The sequence below is a fragment of the Panthera onca genome, chromosome E2 (assembly GCF_046562875.1).
Source record: "Panthera onca isolate mPanOnc1 chromosome E2, mPanOnc1 haplotype 2, whole genome shotgun sequence".
In the NCBI taxonomy this organism is placed as follows: Eukaryota; Metazoa; Chordata; class Mammalia; order Carnivora; family Felidae; genus Panthera; species Panthera onca.
In genome coordinates this window covers 34,055,954-34,072,222 of record NC_138353.1, presented here as the reverse complement: position 1 = coordinate 34,072,222, position 16,269 = coordinate 34,055,954, and the positions used below count along the sequence as shown (strand labels likewise).

Sequence of the window (16,269 nt, the reverse complement as noted above, 5' to 3'; positions counted from 1 at the left end):
AGTTGGGATTTGAACTTGACTCTCCTGCCCTCAAGTCTCCAAATTGCCATGAGTCTATCAGACGTGTAAGCCCTGAATGGCTCCATCCCAAGTTTATAGTGCTTCTTTGCACATGCCTTGTCCCACACATACAGGCAAATCCTCACCCTGGCACACCCAGCGACTCAGCCTGCCGCACAAAAATGCCTCCCACACACATACTGGCCCAGCAGGGTGCCCTCACCCCCACAGACACACATCCGTCTCTAAACACACTTAATCACACATGTGCACATTGCATAAACACTGACACACATGTTCTCACTCCCAGAGACACACACTTCTACACACCCTAGTCACAGACGATGGCACAACCCCATCGTCACCAGACTCCTAGAGCCGGTCCAGACCCCACCCTAGAGAGGCCACATTCCCCTCCTGGCCAAGCTGCCTTCAAAGGTTCTACCTTCTATCCCATCAAATTCCAGTTGCTGTCTTCTAAACCAGCTCTCGTGCCAGCGGATGCCTCCCGTCCGCAGCCAGAGCTGGGCACCCTACCCCTTCCCCTTCTGGCCAAGATTCTACGGCTCTTGTCCTCACCCCTCAGCCCTGGTAGCTCACGGAGTTTCTAGCTCGTGGAGTTTCCACCTCCTGGGGTTTATGGGCACAGATATCTTGAAGGGGACCTTGGCTGAAAGACACAAATCCCAGGCTGGAGGTGGAAGCCCAAGCCTGGTGATCTTTGTCTTCTCCAGCTGCCCGGTGTCACAGAATGTTTCTGAATCCCTTGCCTCAGTTTCCCTCAGTAGTTCTCAAAGGGTAGAAACCTGCACAGTCTAACTTGAAGATCCCTGTAAACATGCCTCCTTAAGGCAACAGGGACATGAAATAGACTTTATGGAAACACACACTCCTGCCCCCACACCTATTTGGGGCCCCCAGGGCTGGCGCAGAGTGGGTACTCAACTGGGGCACCAACTAGGTGGAGAAAGGAATGTTCCAGATATTAGGAGAGAATCGCTTCCTCCATAATATAATCTCGGGGATTAGAACCCAAGGACTGAGGTCTTCAGTGGGGGTGCTGTAAATATCTGGGGAAAAGACTCTGAATGTAGGATTTATCCATTCATTTGCTCAATTAATAAATATTTCTGGAGGACTTACAAGGTGCTGGGTGCTGGGGATCAGTGGGGGATGAAGAGCCCAGACAGGCCCTGCCCATATGCAATGTGGGGGTCTGGTGGGGACGCATGCGGCCTGAGGTTCACACACACACACACACACACACACACACACACTCGTACATAACTATACACCCTGCTGTGGTTCTGGTGCAGACAGGGGAGCTGACCCAGGCTGGAGCTCAGCTTCCCAGGGGGAGGGGATGTCCAGTGGGGAGCTGAGGACCAGGTGAAGGCACTGAGCTCCTCAACAGCGCTGAATCTTTTTCAGAACACCTGACCTGGAAAAATATTGCATCAGGCCCCGCCTCTTTTTTATTGGGAGCTTCATAAACCAAGACACTTGCTGTATGTACCTGCTGAAACCTTTGGAGAACACAAGAGGGGTCAGTAATATGTCTTTTCGTTTTCGTCGTTGCTGTTGTTGTTTTAGAATGAGAAGTAATTGTCACGACTTTTTTCTTTTGCATGGCAAAAGCAGTGAATTGGGGGGACATGGCTCCTCCAAGGAGTCTCTGGCTAGAGGACGGGGCACCCCGATTTTGTACTACTCCATAATGACTCCTGGGACCCCGAGAGTCCATCTGGCACTTGCCCAGGCCCCTGCTGGCTGGCACATCATCTGTTGAGGTCCCCAGGACGAGAGTATTTTTTCTAGAATCTGGATGCCAGCAAAGAAAAGCACTGCAGGAACCAGGAAAAAAACACAGTGTTTCTATTTCCTAGATAAAACAGAAATTGTGAGGCACAGTAATAGCTCAGGAAAACCTGCCAGCTATTTGAGGATGAACGAATTTCTGGAAGAAATGTTAAAACTCTGACTGGCTCCACGCTGATGGGAAAGGCTTTGCAGCTGCTGGTTTCTGTCTCCCCTTCACCCCTGCCCAGAAGTGGGGCCCCTCTTCCCCTCCCTGGATGGGCATGGGCATCGGATATAGCCTGCAATTCTGGGTCCCAGCATTTCGGGGCCAACCGACTCTGCACAGCTGGGGACACGGCAGCACCAGCCCTGGGTCCTCATGACGCACAGAAAAAATGTATGGTGGCTGGAGGGAAAGTGGAATGTTCGTCCCTTTGTACTGCCCTCTCCCCAAGATCCCCTGCTTCCCTGGAGGAACCCGTGGCCCGTCTTAACCCTCGGTTCTCCTCAGACCCATCTCATCTGCGTCCAACTCTCAGCCCTTCACTCATGTTGTGCACCCCTGCCTGGGACGTCCTCCCCTTCCCCTCCATCCCTGCAGGTCAGACCTGTCCTTCTTTGCCTATCTTCTCTTTGACACCTTTGGAGCTTTTCCAACACTGCACAGTTTCCTTGGGTAGGCTCTGATCTCCTGCTCCCTGAGGTTTTGCTGGTGAGTCACGAGGCCAGCGCCGTATGATAGAAATACAACACGAGATGCATAGACAATTAAATTTTCCCAGTAGCAACACTGAAAAAGTAAACGCAAACTGTTGAAATAAATTTTAATAGTGTTTTTTGTTTAGTAAAACACAGCCAAAACATTCTCTTCTCCAAGTCATCAATATTATAAATTAATAATAAAATCATTTCCACTTCTTTTCCTCCTTTCTTTGAAATCCAGTTTGTAGATTACATTTATGACCCATCTCAATCCAGTGTGGCTGCATTCCCAATGCTCAGTAACGAGCTTGTGACCATCATATTGGCCAGAAGAGAGATATAGGCTGTATTCATCTCTGGGTTACACGTGGCAAAAGTTGACATTGAAGTGGCTTAAGTGAAAAGAGGCATTAGCTCATGAAACTGAAAAGGCCAGGCATGGGCGGCTTCAGGCACAGCTAGATCCAGGTTGGTAGCAGAAGACTGGAGTGGAGAAGAAGAGGGGCGGGCAGGGGGAGGAGGAAGTAGCCAGAGTGGGGGTTGGATTGAATTCAAAGGGGCTCCCAGAGAGTACTGGAGCATCAGGTAGAACAAGAAAGCCAGAATCTAGTCCTGCGGAGATATTCAAAAGATTTAATGACTAGGATGGCACCTGCCAATGAGGACGGATAACAGCCTTTGTGCTGCAGGGCCGGGGTTGGTCAACTGTGGGAATCAGGAGTGAGGAGGGGCCGAGAAGGTGGTGAGGACACAGGGCAGCCCTGTTAACCGACCAGTACCGCAGTCGCTTACTCCATCATGCGGATGTGGGCATGGGGAGTATACAGGAGACTAGCCAGTGGTCTAGACCTCACACACTACGTGTCCCCTCACCACTAAACTAAGCACTCGGCCAGTCCTGAGAGAAAGCCCTGGGCTGGGGTTGAGGGCGGGGAGGTAAGCAGAATACAAAATCTTTTATCTGAAAGAGGCAGAGCAGACAGGGCCTGTGAGGGGGCCTGGAGGTCCCTGAGTACGAGATGGGCCAAATGGGCTGATGTGCCCATGCAGAGGGCTGGACATACTGGTCAGAGATGAAGGCTGCTGGAGCAGGCAAGGGTCGTGGATGGCCTCACCTGGGGAGGCATCCTGGGCTCCACCTGAAAGGGACAGAAAACTGGTTTGAGGAACCCAGGGAATTTACTCATCCGTCCATCCATCCATCCACCCATCCATTTGTCCATTCATCCACTCATGCAATACTTCTTTGTCAAGCTCCTGCTGGGAATAACTGGTGAACAAGATGGCCAAGGTCACTGCCTTTACAGAGCACAGACCCTGGTAGGAGAGAGGCACGATCATCAAATAAGCCAGCAAGTGAGCCCAGTGGCTTTGCATCTGTAAGGCGGAGGCCAGATGGAAAGCGAGTGGGAGATAAGGCGTGGGGCCACTTCAGCCAGGATACAGCAGAGCTGACATGGGAAAGACCGAAGGAACCAGTCCTGCATACGCTGGAGGGAAACGACTCCACACAGAGGAAATACCTGGGGCAAAGGCCCCAGGAGGACACAGGCTTTGTGTGTTAGAGAAACAGAAAGATGGGGTAGGGGTTGGAGGTGGCAGGTGGGGTTGGAGAGGAGAGCAAGGCTGGCTCATATGGGGCAGTCAGGGGCTGCTGTGCTTGTGGGGAGGGCACTGCGGACCGTCTTTCCGCAAAGTCAAGTTTGGCAGCTGAAAACTTGCCCCGCAATATTCACCAGGGGCAAGAAAGGGTACAGGACTTTCTTTTTCTGGGCCAACGCACAAAGCGTGTATTTCTAGTCCAAGCACTCTCCCCGCTCAGCATGCGTGAACGCTTTCAGCTTTCCAACAGCCCTTTGAGGCAGATACTATCCCTAAATCCATTTTACACACAGGGAAATTGAGGAACTGAGAGGAACAGAGAAGCTAAGTGACTCCCCTATGGTCACAGAGCTGGCAAAGGGCAGAAGCAGGATTTGGATTCAGATGGTTCTAGAGTCCAAACACATACACACATTCGGCCATGCTGCCTCGAGTTAAAATTGGCTCTGTACCCCTTGCTTATGGTAAGCTACAGGGCCTCCCTCATCCATGGGGTTCTCTTTCTAGGGTGACCAAAGGCTTTGGGGGCATGATATGTAGTCCAGAGAACTTGGAAGTGAGCTTGTGGCCTTCGGTCCATTCTGGTCACCACCGTCCACGCGATTCGTTCAAAATCGGGGAACTGGGCCATCCACCTCTCTCCATGTCACGGGTGGACCTGGGTGGACGGAGCTTTTCCCATCCCATCCCATCAAAGATCCACGCCTGCTTCATCCACTGCACCCCTGGGTTTCCCACTCCGTAAGCCAAGACGCCCAACCCAGGGCCTTGGCAGGGCTTCAGTGCTGGCGCCTGGTGATTTCTGTCTCCCCACCTTGGCCAAGGAAACCAGAGCCTGGACACAAAAACTTGGCCATGCTGCTGAGACTGGCTTGCTGGGAAAATCCTACCCTTTCTTCTAAGTCTCTTTCAATAATAAAAACAGGAGTAAAAATAACATCACAAAGTCCAGCTGGCCAAACTTCATGGTTTTTGTTTTGTTTCGTTTTGTTTTTTGGTTTTGTTTCCTAAAGGAGACAATGTAGAGAAAGCACCTATCACAGTCCCAGGCCCAGGATGGTTCTCAAGAAAGGGGTATGGAGCCAGAAGAATCAGGCTCTACTTACCAGCTGTCAGACTCTGAGTAAGTTACTTGGCCTCTCTGAGCCTCGTTTTCCTTATCTGTAAAATGGGAGCAAAGACAGCCTGTGTCGTGGTGTTGTTATGAACACCAAGTGAAATAATGGACGTAAAAAAGGCATTCACTAAAACTCAGCTTCCTGCCACCCTTTCTCCACGCAGAGGTGGTGATGGGTGCCAAGGTCACAGGGATGTTAGGATCCCCCTTTCGGGCCCCTCGGCTGGCTGAGCACCAGCTTGTCACTTGGCGGTCTGACTTCATCCGCACTTTGGGGCTGGGCATAGGGGGAGCCATGCTGGGGCGTCCCCACCACCGGTAGACTTTCCAGGCTGAGGTCAGGGGACTTTCCTCTTCCAAGCTGGACAAATGCCCAGAGGGGGCCTGGGGGAGGCCTGTCTCTCTAGGGTCCACTGTTGATGCCAAGACTGGTGATAAGTGGAAAATGAGAAAAACAGGAACTCACTTTTCCCATTTTTGGTCTTGGGGGCCTGAGGCTGGAATGGGATCCTGAGAAGCTTCCTCCAGGCCAGCAGTCTGGTACCCGAAAGGTGTCGAGGGAGGAGGGCCGACCATCTAGCCCAACCCAGGAGACAGTGCTGAGTGGAGCTCCAGTACTGACCCCCATCGAGCCAGCACTTTCCTCCAGCCAGGCCAGGAGGGCAGCAGGCAGAGCGGGGCTGGCTTGGGCTGTAGCTCTGGCCTGCCTGGTTTCTTATCTCTAAAATGATGTGTAAGGCATGAAGGGAAGGTTCCAGAGCACCTTAGCAAGTCACTCAGAATGTCTGAGCCTTAACTCCTTGCAAAATGGAGCAGGAGTGGGGAGTCAGCACTTGTCTTAAAGAGAAGTTGTGAGTGGCTGGTAACCTGGCCCCTCTATGGCCTTAGTGACTTTCTGTCCTATCCCAGCATCCCCTCTCTCCACATCTGCACCCAGTGCACACACCAGCCAGCCAGTGGGGCTTGTCCTTTTTTATTACCAAAACACATCTTGAATCTTGAATTCAGCCACCTTTTGCAATCGCCACTTCCCCGGTCTAGCCATCCCCATCTCTCACGGCCTTGGGCTCTGATTTTTCTCTTGGCCTCTCACATCCACCCTCCACATAGCTGCCAAAGGGATCGTTTTCAAAGGCTAACTGGATCCAGTCACCTACTCCCCTGCTTAAAGTACTCCAGTGACAACGATGCTATCACACACAGAAGAAAATCCAAATTCCCCTCCCCGGCATCCAGCCCTGTGTGATATGGACTTCAGCCTCCTCCCACCCTTATCCCTGCCCCACTGGCTTGCTGCCTCTCCAACAGACCACACTTCTCCCTGCCTCAGGGCCTTTGCACTGGCTATGCGTTCCACCTAGAAGGCCACCGGCTTTGATTTTGCTTGTCTCTCCCTTTTGAACTGTGTCACCTCCTCAGAGAGGTCCTCCCTGACCACTCTTCCTATGAGAGCCCCTGGGCATTCTTGATCATTGTTAAAGGGGACTGCTTAAAGGTAATACCATGATTCTCATAGAAATGTAAAATGGGGACACCTGAGTGGCTCAGTCAGCTAAGCAGCCAATTCTTGGTTTGGGCTCGGGTCATGATCTCATGGTTTGTGAGTTTGAGCCCCATATCAGGCTCAAAGCTGCTAGTGTGGAGCCTTCTTGGGGTGTTCTCTCTCCCTCTCTCTCTGCCCCTCCCCCACTCGCTCTCTTTCTTTCAAAAACAAATAAATAAACGTTATATTAAAAAAAGAAATATAAAATGAACACAAGTCAGATGTCATGGAATGCATTAATTTATGAGAAAACCAGAAGGTGTTAGAACTGGTTCTAAGGAGAATTCAAAGACACGTGTATATTGGCAATCAGGAATGATGAAATGAATTTATAAAGAGATGCATAGGGGCACCTGGGTGGCCCAATTGGCTAAGCATCCAGCTCTTGATCTCAACTTGGGGCATGATTTCTTGTTTCGTGAGATTGAACCCCATGTTGAGCTCTGTGCTGACAGCGGGGAGCCCGCTTGGGATTCTCTCCCCCCCAACCCCCCGTCCCCCCCCTCACTCATTCTTGCATTCTGTCTCTCTCTCTGTTTCAGAATAAGTAAATAAATCAATAAATGGATAAATGGCCAATATCCAGCGGGCAATATTTAATTGCATTCCACCCCCAACAAAATCCACTTGCGTTTCTGTGGATGAGATTCAAGTAATGAAAGGTAATGAAAGGTGCAGGCGCCTATAGAATCAGATGGTCAGGATTGGTGCTCCAGAGAGTTCCTTGGTTATCTTACAGGTTTCCTGACTTTCTGGCACTTACCAGCACCTGACCTTCTTTGCTGTTTGCCATTCATCTTGAGGGCAGAAACTGTGTTTTGTAACACCAACTGCAAGCACATAGCAAGTGCTCGGCAAATGTTTGTTTCCAGTGTCCAGGGTAATTTGTATTTCAGGAGAAGATACAAAAGAGGTCATTGCTGAGCCTAAAGGAATAAATTCTGACAGCCAAGGAGGAGGGGGCATTTGTGGGAAGGAAAGGGCGCCTGCAGGTTCATCACTCGTTAAATAACCAAGACCTCTGCGCACCCAGAAGCCTCAGCACCTCTTGGCAGCCCAAGCCCTGAGGGTCCCCAAAGGGACCTGACCCGGAGTTGGTAGGGAAAGTTCTCTGGCTGAGGCTGTTCTGTGATACCATGTCAGGTAAGTCAGAGGGCATGAGGGGCGAATGTGACTCCACCACGCACATTAGGGTCTGTCTCCTGGACTCTAGGGTCGACCCCCAGAAGTCGCCCTCAGGCGCTCTCTTTCACGTTACACAGCAAGTCAGTGGCCCAGCCACGCCAGAACCTCTGTCTCCTGTGCCCTCATTCTGCCCGTCTTTCTTTAGGAGATGCATCTTCTCCAGGGCCTCTGGGGAGCCTGGAAATGGGGGCGTATGAGATCCTGCGAGAGGGGAGGTGCCTTTTTGCCTCCCGGAAATCCCGCGGAGAAAGGCGCCTTCGAGGCGCCTAAATCTTCTGATCCCGGGACAGAGGCGGTGCGTGCCTAAATCTGGGGTTATGGCAGGAGGGGGCGGAAGGTGCTGCGGGGGCAGGCGGGGAGGGGTCCGGATCTGCTTCCCGCAGAGGCGGGGTGAGGATGCGGGTGAGAGGCGGCTGCTGGGGAGGAAAAGTGAATCACAAAATGACAGAATGCAGGAAGGAGGAGGCGAGGTAAGGATGAACCCACGGACATTCCCTGCGCGCCCACTGTGTGCCAAACACGGTTTGGGCTCTAAGGACACGGTCAGGGAACAGAGCGTATCCGGTTGTGCCGCTGCAGGACGCGGTCTAACCCCGAGCCTGAATAAATGGCTTTAACACGCATATAAATGTGAGGTTGCGGTTCCAACAAACGTTTGGAAGGAGAACGCGAGGTGCTTGCGATTAGACCTTGAAATACCCGGGTTTCACCTGGTAGGGGCGCCAGCAGAGATCTACATAAGCCAGTTCGGGAATGTGGGCTTGACTGCCTCGTGCAGGAAATGCACAGGAAGTGTATGCAGAAATGCAAAGGTGCTCGAAGATATGCAAGTATCAAAGCCGACACGAATCGTAAATGAATGCACGCATGCATAATGAGTACGTGTCCGAGACACGAATGCCTGGGGGCCAAAGTGACAGTCCTCGATTCTCCAGCACGCTGCGCGCGCCCTCTGCTGCCACCAACGCGCCTCGCTCCGCCCTTTCTCGTCCCATTTCGTCCCTCCGCTTTGAGCCAGAGCGCTTTTCTTTCCAGGTCTTCCCAGCACCCAGCGTAAAACAAAGCCCGGGCCGGTTGTTCGCTACGCATGCGCACAGTAGAACTATTCCGAAGAGGTTTGCTTGCAAAGCAGCGCCCGAGCAGTCAGGATGGCCGAGCGGTCTAAGGCGCTGCGTTCAGGTCGCAGTCTCCCCTGGAGGCGTGGGTTCGAATCCCACTCCTGACAAGTGCTGTTTTGTTTTTCACCAACAGCTGCAAGTCAGTTTTGTTTTCCACGAACAGCCGCAAATCAACTTGGGAATACGTTACACCTTTGGGTATTCTTTTCCTCTCTTTACAAAGCAAGTATTTCCTTCCTAACAGGCATTTTCTTCTTAGTGACATTCATTTGGTTTTGGATTGTAAAAAGAAAGCCCCGACGCGTGCCGCAGAGCCCTTTTTAGTGTGGTCAGATGCACCTTTCTCTAACGTTGTCTAACGTTGCAGAAAGAAAACAGCAAAAAGGGTAGGACTGTCAGAAGTGGGATTCGAACCCACGCCTCCAGGGGAGACTGCGACCTGAACGCAGCGCCTTAGACCGCTCGGCCATCCTGACTTCCTGCCAGTGTCCTACAAACATTCACAGTAGTTGCCATTTCCGTGCCACGTGGTTCGAGAACCCGCAAGTTGTTTTAGGGTAGCTGGCAGCCCCAGGTCCTGCCGCACTGCTCCAGGCGTCCACAGGTTAAAAAAAAAAAAACAAAAAACAAAACAAAAAACCCCAAAACCCACCCCTGTTGCCGAGACTCGCTGTTTTCCTTGAATTTCTTCCGTCTTTTTTCTATGTATGGAAACTGTGTAGCCTGGGAAATCAGTTTCCCTTGCCATCCCTAGAAAATATCCGTAAAAATAAACACAATGGCAACAAAACTATATTGTTAAATTCTAGCCGTTCGCCAATGCTCGGAACCTGAAAATGTGACGTGTATTCAACGACTGATACTATCGGTCGCCAGGGTCAGGACTATTGTTGGGCCCCTGAGGGTAGTGGGGAGGGGATTTAGACGATTCTTTTTGGAAGGGAGGTGCTCTGCGAAGAACTTTGCCTTGAGCTCCTCAGGATTGGAAGCCGTGGAATCCCATTCCACGCGTGTTTAACTGGAGCCACAGCCAGAGAAATTTGGCTTTTATACCTTTTTAATAAACTGAACAAGGGAAAAGCCGGAGGCTGTTAAACTCGGAGAGGAGACGATTTATCTGTCTACAAAAGCCTGATGTGTACGAGGGATTGGGATTGTGTCCGTCTCTCCTTGCTCCAAGAGGGGGCAAGCAGGGGGTAGGTAGTTAGAGAGGAAGCTTTTCATAGAAGAAAGAGCTTGCTGGAAAGGAAACAGGCTGTCTGTGTAGATAGTGATAACCCCGTCAGTGGAGGCAATCAAGACAAGGCTGGACATCCACTTGGTGGAAAAGCTCTGTATAGGGCTCCACTCTGCTGGTGCAGAGCCTGCTTGGGATTCTCTCTCTCTCCCTCTCTCTCTAGCCCTTCCATGTGCTCCCTTTCTGTCTCAAAATAAATAAACTTTAAAATAAGAAATAAATAAAAATTTATCCTTTAACAAAATGTACTCCACATCCAGTGGGAAAATAGGGTTATTTATCTATAGATGGGTACTACTGTGGCATCTACAGACTGCTGTAGATGTGCCAATTTCCCGTTGGGCAGAAGAAGAAAAAAAGGACATTTGGGAGATAATGGAGATGGTGAAGCCCCCTGTCCTGGAGAAGAGGTCTTGGGAATGGTCCTGGAACTGCATGCAGGCTTGGTTGACAAGGATGAAGGGATAGGGACAATTCCCAGCAGCAGCGCCCAGGGCCAGAGTCAGGAGAGGGACGGTATTGACACCACCCCCACCCCTCCCATGGCTGGAGCTGGATCTTCCACCATCTAAAGGGAGGCTGAAGGAGATTAGCAGAGGTTTTCTTCCCCTCGGTTGCTTCTCCTATGTCACCTCCTCCAGGAAGCCTTCCCTGATGCTCCTTTCTCTTACCGAGGATTTTTGGCTTCCTCTGTGTTCCCGCAAGCTCTTAGGCATTGGAATGGAATTGGAATGGCCTGTCTAGGTATGTGTGCCTTCTCCTGTTTCTAAAACTGAGCTCTTCAAAAGGGCAGGGATTGCAAGAGTCTTTGCCACTGAAACCCTGGGGCCTAGGACACAAAAACGTGGAGAGGGAGATAAATGAGTGCAGATTGAATAATGAATGAGACAACAGGATAGGGGTGTGCCCAGGCAGGAAGTCCTGGAAATGCCACCCCAGACCTCCTCGGGCAGCTGGCGCCTGGACAGAATGGGGTCACTCTGCCAGAGCCCTGGCCTGCCCCCATCGCCCAGGAATAGAAGCCATGCATCCTTGAACAAATAGTTAATCCGACGCCCTCTCTCTGGAGCTCTGGACCTCCCATCCCAAACAACCCGTGTTCCAATCCCAGTAGGCAGAAGGGCCCGGGCAGGGAAAATAACCAAACCTCCAGTCTGACCTTTGCCTCCGTCTGAGCCAATCAGTAACTGGCCCAGAGGTTGGCAGGGCCATGCCAGCACCCCACCCACTGCGTCCGTGCCTTGACTGTGTCCTTCAACAGAGACACGCACACAAAGGGCGTCAGCCCAAACCACTCAGCGTCCTGATGTCTGCTCTTTGCTCTTGGTATCATCCACCCGGAATGCCTCCTTCTCAAATTGCTCTTTTCAAGGCTCTTTTCAAACGGCACCTCCACCCTGCAGGCCCCACATCTTCTCTCTGTACCAGGAAGTTCAAGCCTGGTGGCATTTCATGGAAATGGGTCTTTGCTTCGAATTCGTAAAGCCCACCAACGCTGTTGGCTCTGATTTTCCGGCTCACCCCACTTCCAGCCTGCCCCTTGGATGTACCCAAAGAGGTTAGGAGATTGGAGAGTGACAGGAGGAACCATCTGGCCCCTGGTCACATAGGCTTACTGTGCAACTTGAGGTAACTCCTGTCCCTCCCTGAAATGGACAGATGTCCCAGTGGCGACGGGAGGGAGTTTGACTGGATCACTGCACTTCCCAAACTTTAGGCACTCGTTACCCACTTTTTCCTTATCTGTATACCATTTGTGCATGTTAACAAAACCCTTTTTTTTTTTTTAATGTTTATTTATTTTTGAGAGAGAGAGGGAGACAGAGGATCCCAAACAGGCTCTGCACCGTCAGCACAGAGCCCAACGCGGGGCTCGAACTCACGAACCATGAGACCGTTACCTGAGATGAAGTTGGACACTTAACTGACTGAAACACCCAGGCACCCCAACAAAAACATTTTAATTGTAGTAAGATACATATAGGGGCGCCTGGGTGGCTCAGTCAGATAAGCATCAGACTTGATTTCAGCTCAGGTCCTGATCTCACAGTTCATGAGATCAAGCCCCACGTTGCTATTGCAACTCTCACCCCATTCCATTTCCAGAACTTTTTTGTCTGCCCCAAGTGAGACTCTGTCCCCATTAAACATTAACTCCCAATCCTCACTTTCTGCACCTCTTTGCCACCACTGTCCCACTTTCTGTTCCTGTGACTGTGACTCCTCATAGAAGTGGAATCAAACGGTAGATGTCCCTGTGACTGGCTTGTGTCACTTAGGATAATGTCTTCGAAGTTCATGCTATAACATGGGTCTGAATGTTACTCGTTTTTCAGGCTGAATAACATTCCGTTGTATGGACATACCACATTTGTTTGTGCATCCATCCATCGGCGGACACTTGGGAGGCTTCTTCCTTTGGTGGTTGTGACTCATGCTGCTGTGAGCATGGGTGTATGAATATCTCGTCCAGACCCTGCTTTCAGTTCTTTGGGACGTATACCCACAAGTGGAATTGCTGAATCATATGGTCATTCTGGGTTTTGTTTTTCTAACGCTAATTTAATTTTGAGAGCGAGAGAGAGAGAGAGAGAGAGAGTGCACGTGGAAGGGGGGCAGAGAGAGAGGGGACGGAGAGAATCCCGAGCAGGTTCCTTGCTGTCAGCAAAGAGCCAGACGCAGGGCTCAAACTCACGAACCCGTGAGCGCATGGCCTGAGCGGAAATCAAGAGGGCACTTAACTGACTGAGCCACCCAGGCGCCTCCCAGTAGTTCTGTTTTTAATTTTTTGAGAAACCATCCTACTGTGTCCCACAACAGCTTCATCATTTTTGCATTCCTACCACCAGGGCACGGGGGTTCTAATTCCCCACATCCTGGCCAACGCTTGTTTTCTCTCTTGATTGCTTGTTTGTTTTTAATAGCAGTCACCCTAATGAATGTGAGGTGATATCTCATTGTGGTTTTGATTTGCATTTCCTTAATGATTAGTGGTGTTGAGCATCTTTCTTTTTTATTTTTTAAATGCTTATTTATTTTTGAGAGAGAGAGAGAGAGAGAGAGAGAGACAGAGCATGAGTGGGGGAGGGGCAGAGAGACGGAGTCACAGAATCCAAAGCAGGATCTAGGCTCTGAGCTGTCAGCACAGAGCTCGACTTGGGGCTTGAACCCATGAACCGTGAGATCATGACCTGAGCAGAAGTTAGAGGCTTAACCGACTGAGCCACCCAGGCGCCCCGGGGCATCTTTTCATACGCTTGTTGGCCATGCGTGTATCTTCTTTGGAGAAATGTCTATTCAAGTCCTTTGTCCAGTTTTTGTTTTGTTTTTTGTTTTTTGTTTTTTGTTTTTTTTAGTTCATTGTTGAGATTGAGTTGTAGGGGGTTCTTTGTATACTGAGTTAATTAACCCCTTGAGTCAGATATATGGTTGGCAAATATTTTCTCCCAATCCATATGTTGGTCGCCTTTTCACATATTGTGTCCTTTGATGCACAGAAAATTTAATTTTGATATAGTCCGGTGTATTTGTTTTTACTTTTGTTGCCTGTGCTTTTTGGCATGGTTCCCTAGAAATCATTGCCAAATCCAGTGTCATGAAGATTCCCCCCCCCCCCATGTTTCCTTCTATAGTTTTAGAGTTAATTTTTAGGTCTTTGATTCACTGGAGTTAATTTTCATAGATGGTGTAAGGTAAGGGTCTAACTTCATTGTTTTGTGTGTGTATACTTTTCCCAGCAACTTTTGTTGAAAGACTGCCCTTTTCCCAGTGAATGGTCTCGACACCCTTGGCAAAACCACTTGACCATATATGCAGGGGTTTTTGTGCACTTTTCAAAAACTAAATATTTTCTTGGAATGGCCTCATTTTAAAACTAATAAATGTGTTATGGGAAGAAACTTATAATACGGCTAGAATAGAAAACCCACCTCATTACCCAGAAATGGAAGGTTACAGTAAAAGTAAGCACAATGGGAACCAAACCACTGTCATTAAATTCTAGCCAGAATCTTTACTCACTGAAAAGAATGAACAGAATGAGGTGTTGAAGACCTATCAGCACCAAGGGAGGTTTTCTCCTCGGCGTAATCAGATTGATAGCAAAGTTAAAAACAGAGTGCATGTAATGAAGCATCATAGATGTTTGATGGCTGCCCTGGACCATTGCCCCTCAGGATCCCTGCTGGTGATGAGAAGCCTTAGACATTGATTCTAGTTCTGCTGATGTCTCTAATTCAACCGGTGACCCCGGGCAAGTTTCTGCCCTTTTTCCAGCTGGTGTACTCATCTGTAAAACCAATGATGACCAGCCACTTTGGAAAACAGTTTCGCAAATGTCTTGTAAAGTTAATAATACACATAACATATGCTCCAACAATTCTAGTCCTAGGTATTTACCCAAGAGGAATGAAAACATTTGTTTGCACAAAGAAACCCCGGGGGCCTGTGGCTGGCTCAGTCAGTGGAACGTGAGGCTCTTGATCTTGGAGTTGTGAGTTCAAGCCCCGTGTTGGGTGTAGGGATTACTTAAAAATAAAATCTTAAAACCAAACAAACTAACAAACAAACAAACACAGCTTGCACGCATGCACATGTTCACAGCAGTTTTATTCATAGCTGCCCAAGCTGGAAAAAACCCCAAAGGTCCAACAACTAGTGAATGGATAAAGATATTGTGGTATATCAATACGAGTGAATACATTCAGCATTAAAAAGAAACAATCTACTTAACCTATGCTCAACAGCACAGATGAATTTCAAAAGCTTTATGTTAACGGGACAGAGCTTTTCACCAAGGACTGCTGTATCAGCTTCCTCTGGCTGCTGTAACAAATTATCACAAACTTAATGGCTTAAAAACACACACACGCAGAAATTAAGGGGCGCCTGCGTGGCTCAGTCTAAGCATCCAACTCTCGGTTTTGTCTCAGTTCATGATCTCATAGTTTGAGTTTGAGCCCCTTGTCGGGCTCTGCACGGTCAGTGCAGAGCCTGCTTCAGATTTCTCTCTCCCTCTCTCTCTGCCCCTCCCCAACTTGCTCTCTCTCTCTCTCTCAGAACAAACAAACAAACATTAAAAGACATTTAAAAACCCACAAATCAAACACACACACACACAAAGGTATTCTATTACAGTTCTAGAGTCCAAAATGAATCCTAGGAGGCTAGATCAAAGCGTCAGCAGGACTGGTTTCTTCTGGAGGCTGCAGGGATCCATTCTTTGCCTCTTGCATTCCTAAAAGCCACCTGCCTGCCTTTCTTGGCAGCTCCTGGCTGCACCACAGTGGTCTCTCTTTCTTTGCTCACATTGCTTTCTCTTCTATTGTTATCAAATGTCCCTCTCTGCCACCGCTGTTGTCTTCTTCTTTTAAGTTTATTTATTTTTGAGGGTGGGGGAAGGGGGAGAGAGAGAGAGGGAGACAGAGGATCTGAAGCAGGCTCTGTGCTGACAGTAGAGAACCCAATGCAGGGCTCGAACTCACGAACTGTGAGATCATGACCTGAGCCAAAATTGGACCCTTAACTGACTGAGCCACCCAGGTGCCCACTCACCACCCCCACCCTGCCTTTTTAAGTAATCTATGCCCAACATGGGGCCTCGAACTCATGACCTGGAGATCAAGAGTCACCTGCTCCACAGACTGAACTAGGCAGGTGACGCTACCTCCTCCTTATCAGTATACAGTGGTTATATTTATCACCCACCCAGATAATCTAGGATAGTCTCATCTCAAAATCCTTAATCACACCTGCAGAGTCCCTTTTTGCTATACAGGGTAACATTCACAGGTTCTGGGGATCAAAATTGAACACCTTGGCAGGGGAGGCATTATTCAACCTGCCACAACTGCATAATGTAAGACTTCATTTATATGACATTCTAGAAGGCTCAAAAAAACAGTGACAGAAAACACATCAGTGGTTGTTTGGGGCCAGGGTGGAAGTCATAAAGGCAGTTTCTGGG

At 49.5% G+C, this 16,269-nt stretch overlaps 2 non-coding genes across 2 annotated transcripts; one reads left to right on the top strand and one right to left on the bottom strand.

The window, feature by feature from the left end:
• Positions 1-9,091: 9,091 nt before the first annotated feature.
• On the top strand, positions 9,092-9,174 carry TRNAL-CAG (transfer RNA leucine (anticodon CAG)). Its single transcript has one exon. It is a non-coding gene; the product is annotated as a tRNA-Leu (tRNA).
• A 286-nt stretch (positions 9,175-9,460) lies between these two features.
• TRNAL-CAG (transfer RNA leucine (anticodon CAG)) lies at positions 9,461-9,543 on the bottom strand. The gene has a single exon. It is a non-coding gene; the product is annotated as a tRNA-Leu (tRNA).
• Between the last annotated feature and the right edge of the window lie 6,726 nt (positions 9,544-16,269).